This window comes from Nilaparvata lugens, chromosome 2 (genome assembly GCF_014356525.2).
Source record: "Nilaparvata lugens isolate BPH chromosome 2, ASM1435652v1, whole genome shotgun sequence".
Taxonomy (NCBI): Eukaryota; Metazoa; Arthropoda; class Insecta; order Hemiptera; family Delphacidae; genus Nilaparvata; species Nilaparvata lugens.
In genome coordinates, this window is record NC_052505.1 from 34352364 (window position 1) to 34365174 (window position 12811).

Here is a 12811-nt window from a genome sequence, read left to right on the forward strand (position 1 = left end):
CTACACAATAAGAGTATGCACCCTCCATACAATCGGAGATGAAACTCTAATGAAAGTTATGCATTTCGTATGCGATTAATACTGTAAGTTAGTGAAGGGTTTGACAGTCACAATAAGGCAGAAAAGACTCGCAGTCTGAAAGAGGAAATGGAAAATGTGAAAGTGGAAGCACCATAAATAAGTGGATTATGAGAGGAGAAGGAATGTTGCCGGTTTTGTTACCCCATCTTCAAGAGCACTGAAACACAATAACGGCCCCCTCAAAAGTGCGTCTCAAACCCTCGCCACTTATTCCATAATTGGTCCAAGTCGCAGTTTCATCTCGGCACTGATACAGGGTTCTTTCGCGTACCCCTCATACATTCAACCCCTCTACCCCACCTTCTTCTCCGAAAATCCTCATCCGATAACAACATACCTCGAACGTCTACTTAAATGTCTGTTCGTAACAGATTATATTGTAATAGTTTTAATTGGCTTACTTCATGCTGCCTAATTTGCACTCCAAGCGTCTTAGTTCAATCTGCATCTCGCGGTTCCATCATTTCATAACAAACTCCGGTGATCATTTCTCCTTATATAAACCATCTCTCAATATGGTTCAAGTCTTCGGGCTAAATAGATCCGTTCAAACAAATCCAACCATCTACGAATTAACCGCCCCATACGTCGAATGATGGAGTTTCTGATTTCACATGAATCATAATGTGATTCCTAGTTGTTGTTATACTGTTTCTTATATAATGTTGTTAGACGTGCAATGGTTTATTCCCTTACACAATCAAATATTCCTGGATGGAATACATGATGGAATACTGTACGAGCCAAGTTATATCTAGGTCATGACATTCCTTTTTGATCTTATGTTTTCAATGCATTATTGAAGTAATTTGATATGTAACCTCTTGATACTAAGACGAGACCTGTGATTGATTCCTGCAGCTCATCAGAATTCAACAATACACGTTTTCGAGTTTTGCGCTGTTGTGTGCAAATTCAATTTCAAATTTGAGAGCCATGTTTTCCAGGGCTTCCTCTAATGATTCTCCTTTCTTCAAACGATCGAAATACTCAATGAATTGCTTCATAAGTTTCCAATATGAATCTCACTGATCACATTATATTAACTTTGGAGAGTGAATATTGATGTTTTGAAACTCTTCCACAATCATAGAGAGGCATTAGAGAGGCTTGGGATATTGTGAAATAATTACCTTTATCTGAATAGAAATTATTATTTTTTCAGGGGCATGCTTTCGTGTGTTCTATTAATGAATAATTTTTACTAAAATGAAGTGGATTTTTTGATAATATTTCAAGTCTCTTCAATTGAATAAAAATACTAAGAAATCTCTCCAATTATATTAATTGATACTATTTTTATGGGTACTTGCTCAAGAAAAAATAATAAAATTATTTGATTCAATATTAATTGATACAGATGGATAATAGCAACAGATCTGGATTGGAATGCAATCCAATTTCCAAATTAACAGAACTGACCTTACTGTATGCCGGAGACAATTCACATATATAAGCAATAGGTTGATCAATTTAATACCATCGAACCTAATTACAAGTCAGACAAGAAAAACTAATATAAAAAAAATAGCAGACTGGATCAAATCAATAAACATAGCTCATTTTATACACATATGAAGTACTTTTAACAACTTTTTTTAAATAATTAGGTCCAAGTTCATTTCTTTTTTTCTTTTTCACTTCAATAAATTTGTTAGTGTTGTATTTTGTTATTGATACTCGCTGCCAGCACACAAACCTTAGAGGTTTTGCAGGCAGCGCCTATATAATAAGTTTTATTATCAAAGTTTATTTTTATGTACTTATAGAAATTGTTTATATTAATGTGTAAAACTTTGTATTGTCTATTTTGATTTGTATTTTCGATATTATGGCAAATAAATTTGATTTGATTTGATTTTTGAGATCTTGTGAACTCCTGCTTCAATATCAGATTGATGATAAAGGAAACAAAATATCAGAAGCAGCAGGAACATGTTCTCCTAATAGAGAATCATTTGTTATTCATTCTGGAAGCTCAATACTATCTTATTCATGAAAACTGGTAAGAAAACAAGTATACATTTTTCACATACAAAACAAAGTTTCGAGAAAGTCAACATTCTGTATAACTCTTGATGAAACATTCCAATGGTGACAAGAAACATTTTTTTAATTGAATTAAAATTAGAATGCGAGATCCCAATCCCACATAGAATAGAATATAGAATGAGACTCTTTTTAGGTGATGTACAAAACAAGTTTCAATTCTTGGAGACGGTATGTGGACTGGAAAAGACCAGAAGTCCGAAGCTGCACCAATCCGATTTCTGATTACAAGTGCAAGAACGGAACTTACTTCCAGTCATTACCGAAACTTCTTTCTATCTGGGAGCAATTGGAAAGCTTGGCAGCGATCAGGGACATATTTCGAAATTGTTCACCAGTCGCTCTCCTTTCCAACTTGCTGAATGAAAACTTCTGCTAGAAAAGTTTCGCAGTAGCGGGGTGAAATCAGGAGTAACTTGTGTCCTCAATTAAAGGCTCCATTTATATCGTGGGTCCATCCTACTCGTTGCCAACAAACAACCCAACGAATGCTACAAATTGGATTCCCAGCTCAATCCACTCATGCTTTTTCGGCATTTTTCAACTCTTGAGGCGATTTTTCAACCAGTCAGTCGGCATTTATCCACCATTTGACCGGATTGAAAAAAAAGAAAAATACTTAGGTGGTCACAGAATGATGTTGCACTGATCTTTTCATAGTGTAATTCTGATGGGCTTCATACCCTTAACACATAGTTCAAACTGTTAGCTAGTTCTCAATGAAATTCAATTCACTCATGCTTTTTTGGCATTTTTTCTGTGCTTCATTTCATTTGTAAGTTAAATATTTTGATGGAGGAGTTTGAAGTGAAATTTATAAGTTCAACCAAAACATTGTTTTGCCTCATTCGCTTGCGTCATTAAAGTTTGTGTTTTTCTCTTCAGATTGTGAATGAGTTTGAATCGTGAAACGTACAAAATTCCCAATAGATAAAATTCGTTTCACGAGTATAATCTATATGTGATGTAACTGTAACAACTGAACACCTGAAACTTATTGTATTGAAATTGATAATTGAATCTGCATTTTTATGTACAAAATAATAATTAAAGATAGAGCTCCTTGATTCGTCAAGATCGAGTAATGAGTTGAGAATAATTGATGTTGAGAATCATTCACATTGATCAGGTAATAGTGATTTGTTAGATTTGATGTAGCTTCAAAAAGCTAGGCTTTAATCGTAATATTTTCTTGTCAGTGAATTTTAAGTAGGCCTAATTTGAATGATCACTACATGCACCAATACTTAAATACGAGTTGCTATCGAGTATCAGATTTTATCCATCGGTAAAAGGTAAATCATATTCAACAGATATGCAAGTAGTGGAGTTTTGAGAGAGCTGCCTATCCAATAGAAATCGAGGGGTGTGGCCTCCCCCCTCCACCCCCCCAGCCCCAGTCGGCCATTTTGGCCCCGCCCCCAGCCAATAGGAATGAAGGGGCGTGGCCACGCCCCCTCCACCCCCCCTGCCCTAGTCAGCCATTCCCCCTCCACCCCCCCTGCCCTAGTCAGCCATTTTTGTACTGCCCCCTCCACCCCCCCAGCCCCAGTCGGTACGTTCTCTTCACCAATAGACTACATTCCACCCACAAAAATTATTCTGAAAACGTCCGCACTTCTGGGAATCTATCACCGTTTTAAGTTAGTCGAAATTGGATTGAAGATTGATATCGATTAACTCGTTGTTTTGTTCAAAAATCTGTTCGAGATAATTAATAGATGTCTTCCAGGAAATCAATACAATATTGATTTATATTGACTAAACTTACATCCAAGAGGTGGCTATTGTATACTTTTCATACAATATAATTTAAAGAGTGCTCACTTGATGGCTTGACCTGAACCTATCGGTTTGAAAACAGTCTGATTGAGAATCTACTTCATGAATAGGAAGAAAAAATAATACTGTGTATTGTGTTTTGTGCAGGGGTGCCCAATGGTGCCCACAGCTAGCAGCTGAATATTATTTTTCTCTAATTAAAGGAAGAGGGGCGTCCATGGGCATGTGAGGGGGGGGGGGAGGATGCGATCACCCCTGAATTGGATATTATAATGCAATTTTCAAAACTTAATGACTTAGTTTTGTAATTTCTGATGAAAAAATACTTTTGATATTGTTTGTTCTGAACGCAACTTCCACATTACTCAGTAGACATTCCTATTGTTGGTTGATTTAACACTGTTAGATATCGTAAAGAGAATAATTGTCATGGCTGTTGTATAATTATTAATACAATATTATTATTTATTTCTCACATCAACGTTAATTGTGTCATCATGAGTTGACACTTTGTAACAACTGTTGTCAGTTGTCTCTCTGTTGTAACAAGTGTGAAGTGTAAAAAACTATCACTATGGAGAAGATAATTTCTTGTGTTATCATTTCATCAGAGTTATATTTTTTCAGGATTTGATAACGTTGGAACGCATCAGAAGACGAAAAATAGATCAACGATACATTTATTACGAGTTATTTACAATTCCATTCATATTCCTATAGAATTCCACAAAGTTCTCACACACATCATATAATTCATTTGTTTCTGGGTTATTTTTAGGGGCAACCACCCATATCATATCAGGAAACAGTTAATTTTCAACACGTGCTCAATCAGAGGTTGCGTAATCCGAGATAAAAAATCTCCATCGAACAGTGTGCATACAACTGGAAACAATCTGCGAATTACACCGGTACTTTTGTGCCGTGCAATCGATGGTTGGATGAGTGAATGTTTTTTCAAAATAATAGAATTGGAGGTGAGCTCGCTACCTGAGCCAACTCAATTGATTGCTGCTACGAATTGGAGAACATTCGATTTTTTATCATTGGTTGTGTAATGCTCAGTAAATGTGTAAAGTTCTGTCGTTGCAGTGATCTTGAGTTTTTCAAAACAGGGGGTTTTCATTAGCTATTTCCATGTTTTTTCGGCCAATCAATAATGATCTTATTGATATTAGGCTCATCATTCTCATTCACTGAATATGTCATTCTTGAGAAATTCTAACATCTTGGAATATTATCATCTTCGCATCTTGCGATCTGATATTTGGTGATTCATAATCACTTTTTCATGTATTTTGAGATTGAGACAAACTGCCTAATAGACAAGACATAGTGAACCCGTATGCTTAGCTATTTGTTAATTTGAACCAATCAATATTCATGATATTTTGTGTGAACAAGTTTTCTTCGAATTGGCTCCAGTGAAACTATAACTTCATGTGATTAATAGAGAGACTGTTAATTTTTCAATAATATTCAACGAATATAATATATGAAGTGGAATATATGTGAATAATTTTTCTCATGTAGATGATTTTCTTAAATACATGTAAATGCTCCTTAGATAATAATTCAGTAGATAATAATTCGAATGAAGCCCTCGTTGTTCTAAACTAGATGATGAAGTTCTTCTTTACTGACTCCCTCAACTCTCCCCTGAAAAGTATAATGAATGGAAAAACATCTGACGTAGTATAGCCGAAAGGTTTGATATTGAACATTATAACAAATTTGAAGAGGAAAATTAAAAACGTCGATTCCTTAATTGCTCCAAAACTTTGTAGAGCCTGAGGCTGTGACTGAAAAGAGGTCCCAAGTTTTCACTCGGGTCAGCTGAGTTCAAGAAGAAATATTGTAAAAAGTTTGATTCTTGTCGTTACCTTGCAAATGGTTGTCGGATTCATCATAAAAGACTAAAAACATCTCATGCTATAAGTTTTATTCCAAATAGTAGCTCTTGAAATTGATAAGAGATATGAATTTTCTTGTAAATTGAAGTGCTTTCAATTTGAATGCTGTTTTAAGTTATATATTACAATTCAGCCATATTGTATTACTGAACGTCTTGCTCTTTAATTAACATAGTTTAATTTATAATATGTATCAGTTCGCTGTAGGAATTCTCTGAAAATTAGTTGAGTCTATGAAATATAAGAATATAAAAATATAAGAAAATAATGGAATATAGAATGAGCTAGTACATATTTAATTCACATCACAAAACTACAGTTATCGATAGAGATGGATAATATTGTCTGTTATGGTTTAACAATATCACATTTAGTACGGTATTCCTCTTTCCGAGTAGTTGTGAAGGTGATATCTCTTTATGAGTGAAAATTATTGACAAGGTGAAACGTCACATAAGCAAAGTGTTAGCACATGCGTTATGTGGTTGTATAGGCTATAATTAACAATGACACCGTATTGACCATTGACCATTGATTTTATTAAACAAATAAATTCCGGGACATATTCAATTAAAAACTGAAAAGGCTTGTGATAGGTTATTTTTATTTAATTTCTTGATCTGATTAAAGTAATGAATATTCAATACATCTTTACTTGATCCAATAGATTGTAGATGAACGAATATTGCACAGCTTTGTCTAATAAATGAATATCAAAAGCGAATATCAATAATTGAATATCAATGAATATCAAAAGCGAACATGATGAGAAAGGTCAAGAGAGTAGACACTACTAATGAAGTAGGAGTAAGGCTACACTTTGTAACATTATTTTAGCAGAAACAAGCTGTGTAGTTTGAACCTCATACCATGGATAACACTGCTACAGCATACTATTTACAATCTGCCAGGACCTCAACATTATTTCCCGTACATTATGAAAACCATCCAATCTTCCAACTGCAATTTCTCTAGTGTAATTTACGACTAACACATATTTATGGAGCGGAATAAGCGTTCTCCAGCATTGATTCAGGTATCATTACACAGTCTGTCGAAGGTAGAAGATTATTATTTGAAATACACAAATGACATAGATCGGTTTCACAGAGATTGCGTGTGTTACATCGCCCAAATTAACGCAGTCATGTTGGATCAGCAAGTTACATACGTTGTGATGGTTGGGTGATGAGGGGGTGACGCTATTTGGCTTCAGTGGGGGCTTACTCTCGATTACAGCTGTTGAATACCACCCTTTTCACCGCCCCCGACTCAACACCCCCCAAAAACCCGTCTTCCACTCCCACATACCCCTCACCAACCCCCCCAAACCCTAAGGGTAGGACGTCACCACCCTTTGATTCCCTAATCACAGGGTATCTCTTTGCCCGTCAAATGACAAGCGGCAAAATTCTCGATTTATATTCGCCTCCGCCGCAACAGCAGGGAAAGGGGAAGTGCCGTAGGGGAAAAGGTATTAGCACCCAGCACAGATTGTATCCTGTTTTGGAAGTATAATGAACTTCTTTCCAAAGAATACCGAATGCATGTATGCGGCCATGATATTAGGTTTCGCTGGTTTATAATCATCACATACATACCGATTTCAAAGATGAAAGACACGTACTGTTTTTCTATCTTGGGATGTACTGATTTTTCGTTCTCTTTCTTGTTCTATCCTATGCTGCTGTGATATGTTGTTGTGAGTTGTTTTGAATGCCAAAACGAAATGTGACTTTGCGTCATAGTCATATTCTGAAATATCTTCATCTTTGATGTTTTCTCCTTTCAAATACCTTATCAGTGGTTGCTAATCATAACAACATGAACTAGTTGTGCGATCTCACATCAATCTCATTTCTCAGATATCGTGTGAATGTTTGAAACGGACTACTCATTTTTTGGACGGTACCAGTACACACTTGTCATGTTATGAGAATTCATTTGTACCAAAGTTACTTCCCAGCTGCTTGCTGCCTTGCTGCACACTAAAAAATTAGGAACTGTGTTTATTAGTGTTTACTACTTGTATTAAGGCATTTGTTAACAGTGTTCTTCTTGACAACTCAAATTGCAATTCAAATTTTCTTTTTAAGAATAATCTCTGTCCAGAATAATTTAAATCTTCTCAGAATAATATCAGATCTATATCATCCATATGACATCTTATGAACAATTCATGAGAAAGTACAAGTACACCAAATTTTCTCATCAGTATTGAGAATAATCCTGAAAAAAGCGACAATTTCAATAGCTTCTAGCTTCACCGTGCTATCTCATGATTTTAAATTTGTGTAAAAATTATGAACTTGAAACAAAAGCTTATCACGAACAACACGCGTACTTAGATAGTAGGAAAAGTAAATTACAGTCTTGTTACTTCATGGATGACTCAGTCTTATAATTTGCGTATTTGCACGAACAACTAATTGTTGCAACCTAGTTTGGACTGAGCCGATAAGTGCAGGAAGGTGATAATTCCTGCTGTTTTTGTCAACACCAACTGTCGCTGTGCTGAAGGTCGGAATATTTTAGCACTGCAGTAGGGTCGATAACATTGTCTCTTCAAATAGGCTACCAGTTTTGACATTTACAAACAATGATTCTGTTTTCCATTACGATCAATATCCAAAAGTGTCAAGGAAGACTTACATTGAGATAAAATTATACACATTAGTTGTATGATAAAGTGAAATTATTATATTACAGTTGTTTCTCATTCTGTAGTCATTATTGTGATAAAATGTATGTGGTTGTACATCAGAATTTTATGAAATTCACATCCTGACAAAAATGCAATCTATTAAATCCAATCAATTTCTACTGGCTACAGTATTGTAATTCAATTTGCTTACAGTAAAAGTATCTCATGTTCTATCTGTTGAATTGAAATTCATTCTATGCGTAAACTTGAAAAAATCAATTTTGTCAATTGAGATTCAATAATTCGTACTGGAATCATTCTTCATTGATATAAACTCTCATGACAGAAGAATATCATTCCTCTTCAGACCTCAGACCCATGGGTAATATAGTTACTGTACTCAGACCTAGTGTACAGTATAGTGTACATTATTGACTTCACACTATCACAGTCTAACCTTCTCAAAATATAACTTTCCAAGAACTCCACAGCTGAACTGTGGCCACTGCTACCTGTATAGTGTTGATGTTATATCGATAGCTGACAATGCACACTCCAGTGTACAAGTCTTAACGGAAAAAGTGGGAATCCACTACTTCACAATAACCACTATCAGCTCAGAAAGCGAATACAATAATGTGTAAAAATCAACTAGGTAAGTTATACGTGGGTGAGTGGAAGAAGCCTGTTCTGGCGAGGGTGAGTTTGTCATCTATGATCCAATTCTAATGATGATAGTGAAACATTAATGTAATTAAGAATTGAAATTTCTATTCAAACTTTTTATGAAGGAGACCATGAATCATAGCAATGATTAGTAGATGAACAACAAACTTATCTATTTATTGCATCCCTGAACTGATTTTTGAAAGCTTGAGTGATAAAGAGGACAGTCAATAGTCAATAGTCAATAGTCAATACCAACTTCACCTAATAGACTATATTTTCATTTGTCACGATTTTTGCCAAATACGGACAAGACACGGACAAGCGATGAAGGGATGATATTCACAGAGCTGAACAGCTTGTTATCTCCACCGCACGTCTTGTGATCAGTGTGGCCATATCGTCAATATTGTTGTCGAGTTATAGACCCTGAAACATGGTCGCCTCACTTGAGTCGGCCGCCAAGTGCTAGTCGCGCACCGTTATTCGATTTTGCAACCAAAAGGCCATAAATCAGCATAAATCCAACTAGGAATTATTAAAATTCACACAGGAAACGTTATAAGTAATTGAAAGATGTCGATTGAAAGGGATCTTTGTCATCCATGTCATCGCGACCTCAGTGTGTGAGTTGAATCCAGCAAATCAAATCGGATAATTTCGATAACCCACAAACATACAAACCTGACTTGGCCACTATCTACTCAGATTTCTTCCTCAAACTCAATACATCACTTTAAGGGCAGAGCTCCCAAACTAACAAGAAGCTCCAAAACAACTTCGTAGCCCACTTGAACTCATTTGGCGGCAGAATTCATGAAGAGGGTTTTGGTAGGCTGGTCCACTGGCATGACAAAGCCTAAACCTCCACGGAAATTATGTTGAAAAATAATCATTATATTGAAAAATAATCGTCTATTATTTATGGCCAATCGGAGGTTGGAAAAAATGATCCTTGTAATAAGTAGCGTTTCAGAAAATTGAATTTTCCATTGAAGTCTAATCATCCTACCACACCATCAGGATCCAGCTTCCACAAGTGAAAAATCAATTATATGTCTCAGATAAGATTTTTCTTCATCACTCTCCGTATCAAGGTAATGAGTCTTGTCATAGAACATATTGTTTCTCGCATTCTAATTTTCCCTTTTCTATCAACGGTCTCCAGAATTTAAATCTATAAAATTTTTATGTGGCACAGATATTATACGCTGTGCTGATTTTTCTTATTCTATCAAGCTTCTCCACGAGGTTTATCGACAATAGCTATCATCAATCAGGACAAAGAAGAGTATCCAGTAATTATGAAGAGGAACTGCAATATCGGTCACTACTCTGCCACCGAAGTGCAAATTCACTCGCCCAATATGAATAGATCTGCATAATTGTCGCCGACGACAGTCGCCAGGCGATAAAACTTCACAGGTGAGCCTGAACCGGGTCGTCCTTTTAGTGCCGCGTAATTGATCGCCGTTAAACGAATTAATTAATAAACAGCAAACACGACAGTCGGGCTCAGCTCAGCCCAGAATGTGTCGCTGTCGCACTCTTCTATTATTTGCAAACGCTTTCAGCCTAATAAATGCCACCAAATGAACCCTAATTGTCACCACTCAGCTTTTCTGCAGAGCTGTGCTCTCTGGATAATTGTATTTTGTGTTCTGCGTCGAACATTCGCGACAAACGCCAGTTCCAGAGAGCTAGTCATCATAATTTCATCTAGTTCGTCAACTATTTCCTCACCGTAGTCTGGAATACTTCATTTCAAGCTACTACTTACTCGGTTCATATTTAAACGAACTCTTATAATATAACTTTCTGTATATTGTATGTGGGAGACGTAATTAGTGTTTATATATCGTTTGATCAAGTGAAGATGTTTCAACTCTAATTAAGAATGAGTAATTGAACAGCGTAATAGTCTCTTCAAGATCAGAATCAAATAATCAAGCAATATTATTTGAACATTTGAATTTTTGATTATGAAATTCATTCTATAATACATGATCGATTAAATAAATAGAAATCTACAAAAAGTTGAGTAAAATGACGAAAAGTAATTTTTGAAGCAAATGGATAAATACGTTGCAATTTCAATGTTCCTTATATATTGTATTCTGTTCATTCACTACATTTCCGAAAGATTCAAATGAAAATAGTGTCTTGGAAGCATTATTAATCAACTATGAAGTTAGAGGGTGATACAGTATGAAATTCTCTTCACTCAACAATGTTGTTAGCATAAACAGTAATAATGTATTATCTTTTCCGAAATAGTTATTCTTGGAAGCATGCATTTGTGTTACAATTCATCATCAGCAGTTCATCATCACATTGGTCAGCCCCCGCATCGTTGATTTGATGAATCATCTCGAACTGTCACCTAATAAGTATTATTGATCGATGTTGGAGCACGGTCGAACAGAGAACGTGAGAATACGAGGGTCGACCAAGAAGTAGAGGACCTTGGCATACAACAAACCCTTGGAGTATCAGCGTTCGTCGAGCTCACCACTTGAGAAAGGACTTGACAGTTTGGTCACTGGTGGCGAAACATATTAATTACCTATGAAGTATGGCGAGAAGGAAGCAAAACCACTGGGAAGGGTGGGGTGGACGGGTTTTATCCAGAGGAGCATCCCTTGTTGATCAGGGACAGAAGGGACAATGTGTCCCTTAATCAGACCCAGAACCTAACCGACAATCTAATCAATCTGAAATTAACAGGGAGAGAGTAAGAGGGTGATGGGTGGGTGAGGAGTGGTGGGGGAAACAGTGGTCGGTGATGTTAATGGAGTGACTCTCGGACAGGAGGAAGAGAATCAGGATGGAAAGGAGATTCCAAAACAACAGCATGAAATGTTAAACGAGAATGTCTGGAATGCAGGAAATATTGGTGCAAAATTCAGCAACACTCAATCGATAATCGCTGGACGACTGTGAGTAGAACCTGGACGAGGAATGACCAGAAAAAGCGAATGGACATTGACTTTCTTTATTCTATCAATTTCTGTTCAATCTGGATTTTCATTTGCCAATTAATAGAATGACGATTTATGGTTTGATTGTTTCTACCTCATGTCACGTTCATGAAAAAATGTTCCAGAAATCAGAAATCCCTAGAGGGTTATTGATTATTTCCCTAAACTTGCTCCAAGGATTTTTTTCGCTGAGGGTGATGCCCTCATGAACTCTAGGCTTGTGCGTAGGTAATGAGGCGGATGATGATGACAGATGAACGGATCTACAGTTTTAGGTGGGTTCCGAACCACCGGGAAGCAATTTTACAACAATTGATATCATGACAGCAATAACGCTGAGTTATTGTTATATTTAGTTCGAGAACCCGAAGAAAAATGATAATTCAATCAAAATATGTTACTTGAAATAATTCATTTTATAGCTCTTCCATATTCGAATTCATGGATGCATTATAAGGAACTATGCATTGAACTATGAACTATTGGATTATGCATTGGGTTACAAGGGCCCTTGAAACCTATGGCATCATCCACATTCACTGATTTGTCCTTCCAGAAGAGATGGAAGTAACAAAATGTTGTTAATTGGTGCTTGTAAAATTATCTAATAAAAATGACTCCAATGTATCCCTCCAATTCATATAGGATATGACTATAGTTTTGGGAGAATTTGTATCTTCCAGATCTTTTTCATT